At 38.8% G+C, this 17,666-nt stretch overlaps 1 long non-coding RNA gene across 3 annotated transcripts in view; it reads left to right on the forward strand.

Moving 5' to 3' along the window:
• The window catches only part of LOC113603426 (uncharacterized), a 193,770-nt gene that overhangs the window by 169,807 nt on the left and 6,297 nt on the right, over positions 1 to 17,666 (forward strand). For all 3 annotated transcript variants that reach the window (XR_008290414.1, XR_003425009.2, XR_008290415.1), the window contains one exon: positions 12,282 to 12,425. This is a non-coding gene — a long non-coding RNA (uncharacterized LOC113603426). The remainder of the gene's footprint in view (positions 1 to 12,281; positions 12,426 to 17,666) is intronic.

Genomic DNA, 17,666 nt, shown 5'->3' on the forward strand with positions numbered 1-17,666 from the left:
TCTATTTGATTTATAGTTGTGGTCTGATAAACTCATAAGTCCTTATTCTACCACTACTTTTTGTTCTTTTGCTTTTAATTGATGTATTGTTTGTGATGTCTGCAATAGGGGTAATGGAGAGAATTTCATAGTGTATAAAAGAAAAAGCACTAGGGTTCTACTTGGGGATGTAGACTGGCTACATGATCTTTTTTATTATTATTATTATAATTTATTGTCTAATTGGTTTCCATACAACACCCTATGCTCATTCCAACAGGTGCCCTCCTCAATGCCCGTCACCTACTTTCCCCTCTCCCCCACCCCCCATCAACCCTCACTTTGTTCTCAGTATTTAAGAGTCTCTTATGGTTTACCTCCTTCCCTCTCTGTAACTTTTTTCCTCCTTCCCCTCCCCCATGGTCTTCTGTTAAGTTTCTCAAGATCCACCTATGAGTGAAAACATATGGTATCTGTCTTTCTCTGCCTAACTTATTTCACTTAGCATAATACTCTCCAGTTCATCCACGTTGCTACAAATGGCCATATTTCATTCTTTCTCATTGCCAACTAGTATTCCATTGTATATATAAACCCATCTTCTTTATCCATTCGTCAGTTGATGGACATTTAGGCTCTTTCCATAATTTGGCTATTGTTGAGAGTGCTGCTATAAACATTGGGGTACAAGTGCCCCTATGCATCAGCACTCCTGTATCCCTTGGGTAAATTCCTAGCAGAGCTATTGCTGGGTCATAGGGTAGATCTATTTTTAATTTTTTGAGGAACCTCCACACTGTTTTCCAGAGAGGCTGCACCAATTTGCATTCCCATGAACAGTGCAAGAGGGTTCCCATTTCTCCACATCCTCTTCAGCATCTATAGTCTCCTGATTTGTTCATTTTAGCTGCTCTCACTGGCGTGAGGTGGTATCTGAGTGTGATTTTGATTTGTATTTCCCTGATGAGGAGTGACATTGAGCATCTTTTCATGTGTCTGTTGGCCATCTGGATGTCTTCTTTAGAGAAGTGTCTATTCATGTTTTCTGCCCATTTCTTCACTGGATAATTTGTTTTTTGGATGTGGAGTTTGGTGAGTTCTTTATACATTTTGGATACTAGCCCTTTATCCGATATGTCATTTGCAAATATCTTTTCCTATTCTGTCACTTGCCTTTTAGTTTTGTTGATTGTTTCCTTTGCAGTGCAGAAGATTTTTATCTTGATGAGGTCCCAAAAGTTCACTTTTGATTTTAATTCCCTTGCCTTTGGAGATGTGTCAAGTAATAAATTGCTGCAGCTGAGGTCAGAGAGTTTTTTTCCTGCTTTCTCCTCTAGGGTTTTGATGGTTTCCTGTCTCACATTCAGGTCCTTTATCTATTTTGAGTTTGTTTTTGTGAATGGTGTAAGAAAGTGGTCTAGTTTCATCCTTCTGCATGTTGCTGTCCAGTTCTCCCAGTACCATTTGTTAAAGAGACTGTCTATTTTCCATTGGATATTCTTTCCTGCTTTGTCAAAGATTAGTTGGCCATACTTTTGTGGGTCTAGTTCTGGGCTTTTATTCTATTCCATTGGTCTATGTGTCTGTTTTTGTGCCAATACTGTACTGTCTTGATGATTACAGCTTTGTAGTAGAGGCTAAAGTCTGGGATTGTGATGCCTCTTGCTTTGGTCTTCATGTTCAATATTACTTTGGCTATTCGGGGTCTTTTGTGGGTCCGTACTAATTTTAGGATTGCTTGTTCTAGCTTCAAGACGAATGCTGTTGCAATTTTAATTGGGATTGCATGGAATGTGTAGATTGCTTTGGGTAGTATTGACATTTTAACAATATTCTTCCAATCCATGAGCCCGGAATGTTTTTCCATTTCTTTGTATCTTCTTCAGTTTCCTTCATAAGCTTTCTATAGTTTTCAGCACACAGATCTTTTACATCTTTGGTTAGGTTTATTCCTAGGTATTTTATAATTCTTGTTGCAATTGTGAATGGGATCAGTTTCTTTATTTGTCTTTCTGTCGCATCATTTTTTGGTGTATAAAAATGCAACTGATTTTTGTTCATTAATTTTGTATCCTGCGATTTTGCTGAATTCATGTATCAGTTCTAGCAGACTTTTGGTGGAGTCTATTGGGTGTTCCATGTACAGTGTCATGTCATCTACAAAAAGTGAAAGCTTGACTTATGTTTGCCAATTTTGATGCCTTTGATTTCCTTTTGTTGTCTGATTGCTGATGGTAGCACTTCCAACACTATGCTAAACAACAGCGGTGAGAGTGGACATCCCTGTGGTGTTCCTGATCTCAGGGGGAAAGCTCTCAGTTTTTCCCCATTGAGGATGATATTAGCTGTGGGCTTTTCATAAATGGCTTTTATTATGTTTAAGTATGTTCCTTCTATCCCAACTTTCTCGAGTGTTTTTATTAAGAAAAGATGCTGAATTTTGTCAAATGCTTTTTCTGCATCAATTGACAGGATCATATGGTTCTTATCTTTTCTTTTATTAATGTGATGTATCACATTGATTGATTTGTGAATATTGAACCAGCCCTGCAACCCAGGAATGAATCCTACTTGATCATGGTGAATAATTCTTTTTATATGCTGTTGAATTTGATATGCTAGTATCTTGTTGAGAATTTTTGTATCCATATTCATCAGGGATATTGGCCTGTAGTTCTCTTTTTTTGCTGGGTATCTATCTGGTTTGGAAATCAAAGTAATTCTGGCTTCATAGAATGTGTCTGGAAGTTTTCCTTCCCTTTCTATTTTTTGGAACAGCATAAGGATAGGTATTATCTCTGCTTTAAATGTAGAATTCCCCAGGGAAGCCATCTGGTCCTGGACTCTAATTTGTTGAGAGATTTTTGATAACTGATTCAATTTCTTTGCTGGTTATGGATCTGTTCAAATTTTCTATTTCTTCCTGTTTGAGTTTTGGAAGTGTGTGGGTGTTTAGGAATTTGTCCATTTCTTCCAGGTTGTCCAGTTTGTTGTCATATAATTTTTCATAGTATTCCTTGATAATTGCTTGTCTTTCTGAGGGATTGGTTATAATAATTCCATTTTAATTCATGATTTTATCTATTTGGGTCAACTCCCTTTTCTTTTTGAGAAGCCTGGCTAGAGGTTTATCAATTTTGTTTATTTTTTCAAAAAACCAACTGTTGGTTTCATTGATCTGCTCTACTGTTTTGTTTTGTTCTGTTTAGATTCTATATTGTTTATTTCTGCTTTGGTCTTTATTATTTCTTTTCTTCTGCTGGGTTTGGGGTGTCTTTGCTCTTCTGCTTCTATTTTCTTTAGGTGCGCTATTAGATTTTGTATTTGGGATTTTTCTTGTTTCTTGAGATAGGCCTGATTGCAATGTATTTTCCTCTCAGGACTGCCTTCACTGCATCCCAAAGCTTTTGGATTGTTGTATTTTCATTTTCATTTGTTTCCATATATTTTTAAATTTCTTCTCTAATTGCCTGGTTGACCCATTCATTCTTTTAAAGGATGTTCTTTAACCTCCATGCTTTTGGAGGTTTTCTAGAATTTTTCCTGTGGTTGATTTCAAGTTTCATAGCATTGTGATCTGAAAGTGTACATGGTATGATTTCAATTCTTTTATACTTATTAAGGGCTGTTTTGTGACCCAGTATGTGATCTATCTTGGAGAATGTTCCATGTGCCCTCGAGAAGAAAGTATATTCCGTTGCTTTGGGATGCAGAGTTCTAAATATATCTGTCAAGTCCATCTGATCCAATGTATCATTCAGGGCCCTTGTTTCACATGATCTTTTTTAAGCCACCTGTAGTGTCTGAGCATCATCTGTGAAATGAGGAATTTGGTTTACCTGAGTGGTGTGGCAGGTAGCTTTGGATATGACCCTTAATTATCTCCACTGCTGGTATTCATACCCTTGTGTAATTCTCTTGCCTTGAAAGTGGGCTGAATACACAGAGTTGCTTATAACCAATAGAATAGGGCAAAAGTGATGGGATGTCACCTTCATAATCACTTCTGCAACGATTATGACTTCTGTCTGATCAACACACTCTGTCTACCTCTACCTCCCTGGCTTTGATGAAGCAAGCTAAACTATTTGAGAGGCCCACATGGCAAAAAACTGAAGAAGGTCTCTGGCCAAGAGGTAGTGAGGAACTGAAGCCCTTACTCCCAAACCCCGGGTAAATAAATCTTACTGAAAACCATGTAACCAGATCCTTGAAATCAGATCCTTGCCTAGGCAAGTCTTCAGATGAGACCTCAGCCTTATGCACCACCTCAGATGGGACCACTGTAGGATTATGAGAGACATTGAAGAAAACTATCTAAGTAAGCCATGCCCGAATTCCTGATGCACAGAAACTGAGATAATAAATGTTTAGTGTTTGAGCTCATAGGTTCAAGACTTCTACATCCCACAGCCCAGGCCTTCTTCCTTTTGGGGGAGTATGACTTAAAAATTAAAAAAAAATGTGTGCAGGGAGTAGAACTTGTTACCCAGCAACAGGTAACTAATACAAGTGGTATTCAAACTTACCTGTATAGCTCCCTGTCCACAGTTATCTCCCCTCCTCTCACCCATTCATGCACAAACATATATGACACCTGTAGAACCTATAATACTGCTTTCTTTAAGGCTAATAAAATGAAAACCTCTGATAATGTACGTATGCAGTTATCAGAGAGGGGCAACAGAGTTATGACAGGTGGGGTCAGAAGAGCTAATTATTGATGAGTGTTTGGTCTAATCAGTTAACTCTTTTAATGCTTCATTCCTCGTTTGTAAAATGAGGAGGCTGGAATACAGCTGGGTTCTCAAAGTGTGACCCCAGATCAGCAGTATTAACATCATCTGAGAATTTGTTAGAAATGCAAATTCTCAAGACTCACCACAGATCTACTGAATCAGAAACTCTGGAGGTGGGGCCCAGCATTTGAGGTTTTTTCCAGCCCTCCAGTAATTCTGATGCATGCAAAAGTTTGAGAACCACTTGGGCTCAAAGTTCTCTAAACCCTTACAGCTCTATTAATACTGATGACAGTAATTACAAGAAATATTTATTGATTATGTGCCAGGAATTGTGAAATGACTTTATATTCATTATCTCATTTAATCATCACAATATCCTATAAGGCAGAAACACTTATTATCTTTCCAGTAATATTTCTAGTATCTTTGCTTCTTAAGGGCAGGGGCATCTTTTTTTTTTCATCTCTAAACTTCTTTAAGCCTTGTACAGGAGTCATAGTTATTTTGTACATGTGTGTGTGTTTGTGTTTGTGTGTGTGCCTGTACGCGTGTGTTTTAGTTGGTACTCAGTGTTTAAAATGAATAAGTGAATGAATGAAAAATTGAATTTATGAGTAAAATTAGTAGGAAGGCACAACTGAGATTTTAAGTAGAAACTAGGAAGGTAGTGAGATGGAAGCTGGGACAAGTTGGATATTCTCAGATAGTTTTAAATCAGTATTAGGGAGCACCAATCTGCTTACCTATGAGGCTGGTCTTGATCAGAAGGTAACCAACCTCTTAGGGCACCTGGGTGGCTCAGTTGGTTGGGTGACCGACTTCAGCTCAGGTCATGATCGCACAGTTTGTGAGTTCGAGCCCTGCGTCGGGCTCTGTGCTGACAGCTCAGAGCCTGGAGCCTGCTTCAGATTCTGTGTCTCCCCCTCTCTCTACCCCTCCCCTGATCACACTTTGTGTCTCTCTGTCTCTCTATAATAAATAAACATTAAAAAAAAGAAGGTAACCAACCTCTTGATTCCTATTGACTTCAATTTGCAGGCTGTAGCTATTGAAGAATCTAATATGATATTTATTTATTTTCTCCCAGTGACTCTGGGAGAGAAATTATTTTACAGAAATAAGTTGATATCTCAAGGGGATAAACAAGGATGTAAAATGGTATTTCAGACATATTAATCAGAGTAAGTCCTGTGCCCTCCAGAAACTAGAGAGGGGACCCTGAAACAGTTAATAGGTACTGCTCCTCATTTCTTGAATCTTTTAGTTGAGTTATCAAGTTATTTGGGTTTTTCTCCACATCCTTTCCAGATCTGGTCTCCTTGTCAATTAAAGGAATAGCAGGATATCTGGTACTGTCAAACATCTCAATAACCAAGCATACATTCAGAGCTGACTCTGAATTTGGCAACATGTTGCACATTGCTTAGAACTATTGCAATGTGACCCTTGGTGTGTGTGTGTGTGGCGGGGGGGCATGTGTACATTTCTTTCCTTCTTCTCCTCTTCTGTCCTCCATAACAGTGGTAAACACTGTTCAAATCTCACTGCAGATCTTTTCTCAAAATTATCCTGTAAGGAAGGTACAGTTGCTGTTGTGATTTTGCAGATGAGAAAACTGTAGCACAATGAAGTTAAAATATCTTGCTTTAGGTCAGAGTGGTTAGCTGGGGTCAAACCCATACAGTCTGACTCTAAATCCAAGGCTTTTAACTATTATTTTAAATACTAATCTGATTCGATCAGAATTTAAGATTCTGATTGGGCTTTATTTAATAATGGGTGCTGTCACTGCCTCAGTATAGGTTAAAAATCCATGAACTTGTAAGTGTGACTCTCTCATTCTCTTGATTTATATGTAGCAGAAGTTAAAGTTAAGTCTGTGTGATAGGATGCTTGGTTTTCTCTCTCTCTCCCTTCTTTTATATGCATGTGAAACTCTCATTGACTCAGTCTTGGAAAGCTATTAGTAAATTTGGTTTTAGAAGAGCTTCCTCTTCAGAAGCCTTCCTCTTAGGTTTGAGTTTCAAGCCAAGGCCCAATTACTAGATGGGTTTACATTTGGTATAAGGAACCAAGCCCAGCTATAAATAAGATGTGTATCTATTTGTTATCATCCTTGTTAGCAATATATCTTTTAGAGTCCTGAGGAAGAGGAACAAATGTCTGGACCAAGAGTAAAATGGGAATATCTCCTATGTCCCCTAATCATGATATCTTTTAAAACCCCAACATTAACACTAAGCAATATATTTAATGCAAATATACTTAAAGCAGTTAGAAAATGACATGAGATAATGTGTGTTTAATGGCTATGTTGTATAGAAAAGGCTAAACTTCTCATGTGAGTTCATAGGAAGAATTAACTATTGATTAAATTTAGAAGGAAAGGATTAATTGGAAAAGTAGGATATGACGTAACAGGGCTTGGTTATAGGAAGAAGGAAGATGATATGGCATATCAGGCAAGGGAACAGCTTGGAGGTAGAAATAAGCATGGTAAGTAGAAGAATCACTGAGAAGATTGCTCTCTCTCACCCTTATCTTCAGGACAGTTGAAATTGGCTGTGAATATTATGGGCAACATTAAAGCCTGTGCCATAGAATTTATATTTTAAGTAATATGTAATAAAGAGTCATGGTGAAAATATTCTACAGGAAAGGTCAATCTGGCAGAGGTGGGCAAAATGGACATGAAAGGGCAGAGGTTCTTATAATTGGATTGACATGATGGGTTAGGGATGAAGACAAATGGGATGGAGGCAAGAATGCAGAATGGAATGCAGATACAAATGGCATTTTGAAACAAAGGGCATGTGATAGAGTGAACACTGGTGATGAAGAATCGGCATGAGTAAAAATCGATGTCAAGTATTTTGTATTGATTATAGGTTGGGTTGGAATTTTATGCTAGTATAATAAGAAGCCCATAAATTCTGCCTTAATCCATCCAAGTCTCCTGCTTCTGAGGCCACTAAATAAGATACGAGAAAAGCAAGTAAGAACAAGCAGAGTAATACTGCCCTTAGCAGAGACTTCAGCTTGGAATTCCAGTGCAAAATAAGCTAGGAGGAACCACATGAAAACTTTGTAAGGCACAGAAGCAGTCTATGTATAGCTTAGATCCAAAGCAGACCAAACAGTTTCTATGTGTATTAAGTTCAGCATGAATAGGACGTCTTATACCGATGGTATGGAAAGACCAATTCAGAGCATACCCAGTGCCAGGGAAAAAGTGCTGGTGGCTCTAGGCATGAATGAAAAAATATTCACAAAGGAGAGAAAAAAGGGTTACACAGAACAGCTCTGAGCCTTCACCCTTTTGGCCTGGTTAAATAAAGAAAAGAAACTGCAGCCTCAAAAGCAGTTAATGTTATTTCATTAGAAACTCCAGTCCTAGAAAATGTGGCCAACTCATCCTTGAATGTAACCAATTCCACTAGTTTTTGTTGAGTGTCATTTCTTGCCTTTTTTCCTGGCTCATCCATAGGGATAAATAAGGTATAGGGGTGCCATGAGAGGAGCATCATCTTAAGGCTGGTTAATTGGCAAGATAGTGGCAATGTTGATTGAGAAAGGGGACAAAGGAGGGAATTCTGTTTGGAGTGGGAGGTTGGCATATTAGACAACATCTATGAATAAGATGATATAGTACACTCAAATTGAATGACTTTGAGTGGACAGAGTTTAAAGAACATGAGATCTATTAACCACTTCTTGTCTTGAAAGGTCAGCAGGAGAAAATAGTAGATTGCAAGAATGGTGGTGGGCAGTATGGAGAGAGCAGGCTGAAGAGAACTATGGCTTCAGGCCATAGTCATCCCTGATGATTCAATAGGTAGGGCGCTGGGGGATTATGCACTCCAACCTCACTCTCCTCCAACCCTTGAATCTTTTGTTGATGTCTCCATTGGCCACTGACCATAAAATGCCTGTTCATGAAGTTCACATAGGTCAGCCTATGTGGGCACAGTAAAACATGGAGGAAGGTTCCAGAGGGGGAACCAGAAGTTTCTAATGTAGGATAGATTGTGAACTAAATGATGAAGGCGCTAATAGTTGGAAATACCTCTCAGCTAATAAGAAGAGTAGGCTTAGTGGGGTGCCTGGATGGCTCAGTTGGTTAATCATCCGACTCTTGGTTTCAACCTAGGTCATGATCTCATGGTTTCATGAGTTTGAGTCCCACATCAGGCTCCACACTGAGAGTGCAGAGCCTTCTTAGGATTCTCTGTCTTCCTCTCTCTGCCCTCCCCAACTTGCACTGTCTTTGTGTCTCTCAAAATAAATAAATAAACTTAAAAAAAAAGAACAGGCTTAGTGATAGAAATTTGGGGTACAACTTATGGAATGTTTAATCAGGAAGAAAATACAGAATTTTTACTAAATACTTATTATGTACTGGGCATAGTACTAGGCATTTTCATATGTTACCTCATTTATTCTTCACAATAACCCTATAAAAGAAGAATTAACATTCTGAGAGATTTGTTGGTTCATGGGTCTCAAACTGGCAGCTCACGGGCTGAGCATCTGTGTTTTATTTGGCCTGCATGGTGCTTTAAAAGTCAGAAGATTTCACATAAAAATACAGGTTTCTGACTTCTCTGGAAAAATCAGAAGATTTGGCAACAGCAAACTTACATTCCTGCAACCTAGAATTGTGTGGTAACTTTCCTCTTTAGATTGGACATGAACTTTGGCACATTGCCCACCACTCCTTATTTGTGTTGAAACTTCCAGATTAATTAATTGAAATTATCTGCCAACTATTTTAATTTGCAGCTCTGATCTATGACCTCTTATTTTATAGATGAATAAATTAAGTCATGGAGAAATCAGATGACTTGTACAAAATTTCACAGCTAGATAATGCCAAAGTCAGCCTTAGGACTTAAGTCCTAGGCTTCTGCATCATGATATCTATGAAATGTGAAAGTTGATTACTATAAATTTTATGATAATCAAAGCAGGGTGGTGCTGGCTTAAAAACTGAAAAATACATCAGAACAAAATAGAATCCAGAAATTAAACCGCACATATACGGTCAACTGATTTTCAACAAATGTGCCAAGGCAATACAATGGGGAGAGGAAAATCTTTTCAACAAGTGGTGCTTGAACAACTGGGCTAAACACATGGAAAAAAGTAACATCAACCCCTACCTCTCACTCTACACACAAATTAATTCAAGATGGATCATGAAATGTAAAAGCTAAAATTATAAAGCGTCTCGAAGCAAACAAGGAGCCTGCCTTTGTGACTTGGAAAAAGCAAAAATTTATTGGAGAGGAAACAATATGCAACAACCATAACATAAAATGAGTATTTAGAAGAATGGATGCACTTCTTGTCTGAGAGAAGAGGGTCAGGAGTGCTTAGTATGGGGATATGAGAAACCTGAGGCATTGAAGAAGCAGCAAGAGGTAAATAAAAAGTGTTGGCAGAACTACGGTGAGAGGTTAGGATATTCTGAATCTTTCCCAAGGCTCCAATAACAGCCTATTTAATTTGGGTCTATAAAGTTTATTTGGAAACTTACTAAAAGCCTCTTCTCTTAGGCTTCAGGAAACTAATGATTCAGATTACTGAAGCTATTTCTTTTTAAAATTTTGAACCTCTCAGAGTCTGTCTTTAATTCTCTGTCTATGTTCTGAATCTCTTTTTCCTCCCCAGTCTTTGTCACACCAGGGTTTCTGGCCTTGGCCACCAAACTCTGTTAAGGCAATAGCTCCACACAGCGTTGGTTTAAAACAACCCTGTGTGTATAATGCAGTGGAAACTGACCTCAGAAACACCCATAGTCTTTTTTTCCTGATTGGATCAGTTTGTGACATACAAAAAAAGGTAAGTACAAAGTCGAATGAGGTTGTTTTTCATTTCCCCCTTGCCATTTGGATACCCCTTTTCAGCCGTGTAAGCAGACATTGGGTTTCCTAATGGTGCAAGTTTCCTCTTTTCCCTCCTGAAATGTTCACTTTAGTGAATTATTGTATTCTTGATTTCTTTGTGGTAACTGTTCGTTTTTCTGTGTCATATAAGAGATTAAAAGTAGAGTTCTTCCAAACTAATATGAAAAAAGCAGACAAATACAGAGAACAAACTGGTGGTTGCCTGAAGGGAGGTAGGTGAGGGGATGGGTGAAATAAAGGGAATAGGTACAAAATTCCCATAATAAAATGACTAAATCACATAGATGATAAGTATGGCATAGGGAGTATAGTCAAAAATATTGTAATAAGGCTGTGTGGTGACAGATGGTAACTACACTTATCATGGTAAGCATTGAGTAATATATAGAATTGTCAAATCAAATGTTGTACACCTGAAACTAACATCACATTGTATGTTAATTATACTTCAATTAAAAAAATAAATTAAAAAAGGGTAGAGTTCTTTTTGGATTTGGTGCTCTGCTTCTGAAAAAGTATATTAACAAAAACTTATTTTTAAAATTTTTTTGTTCTCCTATTGCTTCGAAAATATACTAGTTTTTTTTTTTTTAGTAGAACAAATCTACCATTTCCACTTATAAGCCACCTTCTGTTTTCTTAATATAATTTCTTGTTCTGATCCTAAATTTGCTCTCTTTATTGTCTGTTCCTTAGATGTTATCATTTCTGTGTTTATTATGCCTTGAAGATTTTTTCCCTGTCTTTTATGCCCTGAAGGTTAGTGAATATTTGAATTTGGGCAGCAAGATGATGACCACCATATAATCTTCTTTTCAACTTCATTTCCTTTTTTAATTACTTTTTTGAAGATGGAAACTTACCTTAGTTCCTTGGAGGAACTAGAACAGCCAAATGGGAGTTCAGCTCCTAGGGGAAAAAGAATGTAAGAACACAGAGTAGCACACTTGGCATGTGTATGTTCCCAAAATAGCCTTGTGCACAGCTCACCTGCTATCTTCACAAAACGGCTCTTAGCTGTGGTCATGTAAAATATGTCTTCTGATGAACAACTTAGAAGGTACAAAACCAGCTGTGTACTGTCAGCCTTTTCTCATTGTAGAACAGGTTGAAGAAAACATGAACTGTATAAGCAAGGACTATGGATCTAACACAGTGACATTTAAATGCTGGAACTTTCTGTAGGGAGGGTTTCTGTGTCTGTTGATGCTTGTGTCTTCTATTTGAGCTCTTCTATAGAGCTACTATTACTGTTGTCATTTGAAGTCACAGAACAGCTTAGGATGTCAAGGAAAATGCAGATGACACTTAGGAGGAACTTGTGAATTTGCAAACAGAAGCAGACCAAGCAGCAAATATAGCTGCTACCCTCCCTCAAAATTTCTCCAGGTTCTGTTCTCCCTCAATATCTAAGATATTGTTCCCTAGTTTTGATAAGGTGATATACTATACTTCTTTCTTTATTATATATTTTTAAATATTAAGATAATATCACAGAAAATTTGTAAAACAGGAAATGATTAATAAGCAAAAAGTATTACCTATGAATTTGCAGTGGGTTGCAGGCTCTGTAATACTGAGTACTTTAGACACAGTTTGCCATTTTGTCATGACAACTGCTATGAGGTTTGGTATTATCCTTGTGTTACAGATGGGGCTGAGAAAATCAAATAACATGAATGAGTTCTGCCACTGGTCAAGCACAGGAACTGACATCAAAAGCGAGTCTGTTGGGCACTGAAGCACATGTCCTTTCTTCTCTTGCTGGGCTTCCTCATGGCTTGTTGGTCCAAGAGTAAGTGAATATGCCGACTTCTATGGTTACGAGTGAGGACAGTTAGATACATGAAGCTGACTTTCTGGGAGTTGCAGCTAAGATGCCTTGACCTTTTTCTGAGCAGGGGATGATAACATGATGGAAGGAAAGTTCTGGGAAGATGAATGTCTCATGCCATTATGCAAGATGGACTGGGAAAGAGTGACTAGATGCAAGAACGCTAGGTGGGGAGGCTGTGGCTGTGATCCAGGTATGACTCCATAAAGGTCTCAGCTAAGCGTTTTATTACTTTACACAGTTTTCACTTTCTCTTTAGAGGTCACTGCAGTTTTCACAAGGATAATATTTCTCTGAGACATACCATTTTGGATCTACTTTGGTTCCAATTTTTTTTTTCTAATATGTTCTCTGGCCTTAGGGTGACCGCAAGTGAAATACAGTCTCTTAGCCACTCTTTTTTTTTTTTTTTTTTTAATTCCTTGATCCCACTCATCCTTTAAGCCTGTTCAGGTCACTAATTAGAACACAAGAGACTCCTTTTTAGCATAGGCTGAGCCCCTCATCCTCAGCCTGATAAGCCCTTTGTAGTTGGAGGTGGAAGTGTTTGGGGACTACCAAAGGAAGTTATTTTCTATTATGACTGAGCCCCAGTGTCTATGTTGCCTTGGAAATTGTATAACAGAGCTCGGTTCCTTTCACTGGGGGTCTGGGTCCTGGGCATCCTCTCTGCCATCCCCAACCACTCTTCCTGGCATTGCTGTATAGTATCAACTGGATGCCTCTGGGAGCGCAGGGCTGCAGCAGGCTAGCAGAATCCCCTCCTATTTCTCTCCTTTCCAGACTCTAATTCAGAAGCCCCATTTACCTGCAGAGAATGGCAGGTTGTCTGTCCGCTGGCAGCCTGAAGCTATACTTTTTCTGTCTGGTTGTATCAGTGCTCATTATTTGCTGTTCGGTTTAGCTGAGTATTATGCGGAAACTTTGAGATGTTGTGGGGAATCAGCCAAGTCTTAACATATGTAGGAGTTGCCGATTCCACACAGCTGTTTCCCAGCTTCACATTGGTTAGAGCCCACAAGCCCAAGTGCCTGCATCTCATCGGAAACATGAACGTTAGGTTGAAAATATCTTATACATTTGGTAAAGTATGAAGTTCCAGTCAGACTACATCTCTTCGTTGCTCTTCATACAGTCTCCCTTTTCTGCCACCATTGACTGCTAATGTTTTATCGAGGTGGAATCAGATATATTAAAGTAAGAATCATAGAAATTTGGGGAGGAAAACAGTATCCCTTTGAAATGCCTTTTAGGAACTTATAAATCTCTCTTCTTTGCAAGTAGCCTTCTCTTCCTCCTCCTCCTTTTCCTCCTCCTTCTCTTTCTCCTTCTCCTTCATGGATTCTATGCCTTACCACATGACTGCCCTCTGGCATAATTATAGGGTCCCCTGAAAGTCTTCAAATTCTGGAGACACTGAAAAAATCCCATATTTACAATTCCTTGCCCATTATATTATAAATGAAGCCAGTAAAGTTAGCTCCCTCTAGAGGTGTCCACTTGCAAATGTTGATCTACCAGGTGAGCTGGGGATTGGAAGCTACCAGAATTGATGCTACTAAAGGCAGAATCCTCATCTCCAACAACTTTGGGGAATCCCATAGTGGTATCTGATGGGCATGGATTCAAATGAGTTAGCAGGAGATATAGCAGATGTAGGGCTGAAAGTAAGCAAGACTGATATGCCCATTTCAACATGTAAGGAAAAAATACTGCTCATTCCCTGTCCAATTCTAAGGTCTGGTTCCCCCTCCAGTGTCAGTGCCTCCATATACAAAATTTACCCCAGACATAGGAATTAAGTGAAGGTTTTGGAAAAGAGTTTCATTAAGTCTTCAGGAAGATGGAATTTTGCCTTTGGGTCTAGGGCTTAGTTACAGTATGTGTTTTTTCTGTCATGATGGTCTAGATGTAGGAGACATATGCACACAAACACTTTAATACATAAAACTGTCCAACTTGGAAAAAAGAATCTTGATTCCTTCATTCCTGAAAAAAGAGGTTCAGTTACCAGTGCTCCCAGCTTAGTCTGCTCAAGTAATTACAATGAACATCAGTATCATTCTCTGACTAATGCCAGTCTCAGTCACCATTCTGGGTCCGTTTCTTTCCAAATACACACTTCTGAGAGGACCAAATATGAGCTTAGTGAGGAGAAGTAAAATTGTTGAAAGGAAAACACTGAGGGTATGGCCCAAGCATATCAAAATGAACAAAGTAAGCAAGTGACTTAGCCTATGAGACACTTACTCTGTTTCTTCTTTTCACATACATGTGAATAGGCACTTGGGTCTTGGTCTCACTGTCATGTTGTCATTATGGAAGTTTCTTTTGTTATTTGCTCTGAAATATGATTTGACTTCTCATCAGTAGAAGGAACTTCAGTGGGGTTAGGTTATAGACAGAAAGGCCCCTCCACCAGGTGGCTCATTTTGTCTGTACCGGTCCTCCAAGAGACGCAGCCCAAACTTATATCATGGCCACCTTCCTGGTGACTAACTTTATACTGGGCCTCTAATAGGGCTAGCAAATAGGCTTCACCTTATTTTCTGGCTGTAATTGACTAGGAGTGACTGTGTGGTATGGTATTCGGAGAAAAATTCTGAAACTACATCCAGGCTCAGAGCAAATGAATTCATGGTTGATATGAAATTCCTGTCATAAGCACAGGTCAAGGGTAGTGTTAGCTTAGATGTCAAGTATTCACCATCCTAGAACATCTTGTCCCTCTTTGAAATGATCTCTAGTACATGCTACATCTAGTTTCATATCCAGATTTTTCATTCAGTTCTGTAAACTTAGTAGGAACCTCCCAGAGTAATCGTGACAGCTACCACCTATATAGTGCTTATTATGTATTATTATGATGTAAACATTTTACATACATTTACGCTTCACTACAACCCTGTGAAGTATTTTATCACCTCTGTTTTAAAGGTTAGGAAACTGAGGCACAGAAAGTTTAAGAAAATTGTCGAGGTCATAATTGGTATGCGGCAGACTCAGAATTTAAACCCAGGCAGTATGGTCCCACATGTAAACACTACTCTGTGCTATTTCTCTTATTAGTGCAATAGTATTCTGATCTCTCCAAGGGACCTATCCCCTCACACACATCAAGGAGCCAACTTTAATAACTCTCTCTCTCTCCCTCCATTCCTCTCCTCTTTCTCCCTCTCCTCCTCTGTCTCCTTTTCTTTTCTTCGCCCCTCTTCCCTCTCCTCCTTTCCTCCCTCCCTCCCTTTTCTTTTTAGAGAGAAGCAAAGAGATACATACAAACTACAAGACATCTCAACAATTGATTTCATTTTTTCCTGTTGGACTTCCATTAACACTACTTTCTAAGGCTCATGTTGTTCTAATGTTAAAGTGCATATAATAAGTTTATAAATTATATGAGAGTGAAAGGGGAAATGATCTAATAAGGATAGATTCAGAATCCTGGGTAGAGAGAGGAGAGGAAAAGGGGAGTAAAATAAAAGAGCAGAGTCAAGGCAAAGTAATTGGGTAAGTAGTAGAATATTGCCATTTCTAGAATTAGACAATTTAGGTTATAAAATTAATTAATTGATCAATCAAGTATTTTGTGTCTACTACGTATCAGGCATAGAGCAGAGCACTGGAGATAAAACGGTGGTTAAGACATAGTGCCTTTATCTAAGAGCTGTATGTTTATCACAAGGAAATAAATATGTGGAAACAAACTAAACTTTATGAGTTAGCCTCCTGGTCCTGGCTTCTCTCTGCTCCCTGCCCATTCTTACCCTGGGAGGATGGGTGACTTTTTGGTCTGGAATTGCTTGTGTGTGGCTGAGTCCCTGGGATCTTCTTGGTGTCTGTCTGCCTGGAAAGAGCATGCATTCTGGTATGCTGTCTGGGCCAGGTTTAGTGGGATAGATCCTGCCCCTGAGAACTAGGCATGTCATTTCCCATCTCTGTCTGTGACTAGCTGCATAAGGTGACTTTTTAGGTACAGTATTAATAAGACCATTTTTGCCACACATAAGCCATGTGTTCCTATCCAAAATTAAATAGCAATGAAGCTAACATTTTAGTTACCATCTGTACCCCTATTCCTAACTTTCAATTACATCTGAACTCACAGGGGCCTATTTTTTGGACATCCTCAAGCTTCAACAGCTTACATAATGCTCATGGGATTTTAGTGAACCCCAGAAGTCCCTCACCTCCATCATTATAAAAATGGGCTGAGGAGATTGATTCAACCCCGGCCCAGCAATATCCTCACTGCCAAGGAGAAGCAAGTAATAGTTTATGATTCATGGACTGATTGGCAATCACTATCAGGATTACCAGAAATTCATCTGGAATGTTTTGTAAAGCTTAAAAAAAACATTTAGCATGTGTTTCACTGTTTTTAGTAGCTTATCAACACCCTAGAAACTGAGTTTCTAGTTGACAAAACCCTGAGTATGAGTGTGCACTGAATTAGGGTAACACCCAGAGAGTGCATACTTGGTACATTGTAGAGGAGGGAAGGGCTGTCATAGCTTTTCTCACTGACCTGTCTTCTCTTTGTAAGCTCATTTGTCACTCAAGAAACATTTGGGGCATCATAATCATGGAGAAGTCCTCCCTGCTCCCCTATTGTTATTCCACAAAACTCTGCGATATAATGCTATGGCATAGGGTCCTGATTGTGTGTTATCTTGTCTACATTACCAGAGGGTAAACTCTCATACGGCAGAAATTGTGGCATGTCCACCTTTGTGTTGGCCCTCAAGATGTAATTATAGAAAGGAAGAAACATGCTAATTTAGTTTGAAGCATCTTCAACCGGGATGGAAGTAGGTATCCAAAGGAGATAGGAGCAGAAGAGATAACCAGAACTTTGGAAAATGGACATCAAATGACAGAGGATAAAATGTATGGGTATGTGTGGGGGACAGAATCAGAATTTAATTCATTTTCTTCACCAGTTCAGGTCTGGCATTTGCTGAGTACAATATGTAGAATGAGAACACTGTGGCCAGTATGAACAAGTTAATTCCAGTAACAGTAGTGTTAGTTGTGATGAATCCACATGACTAAATGTACCAAACAAGAACCTCCAAGAACAGTAGGTATAGGTTTGGGCATGGGTATATGGCTATGGGATGTAAGAACTTGAAAAAGCTTTGGAGTGGAGGATGGTGTTAAAAAAGAAAGAAAGAATGAAAGAAAAAAAGAAAGAAAGAAAGA

This window comes from Acinonyx jubatus, chromosome D1, assembly GCF_027475565.1.
Source record: "Acinonyx jubatus isolate Ajub_Pintada_27869175 chromosome D1, VMU_Ajub_asm_v1.0, whole genome shotgun sequence".
NCBI lineage: Eukaryota > Metazoa > Chordata > Mammalia > Carnivora > Felidae > Acinonyx > Acinonyx jubatus.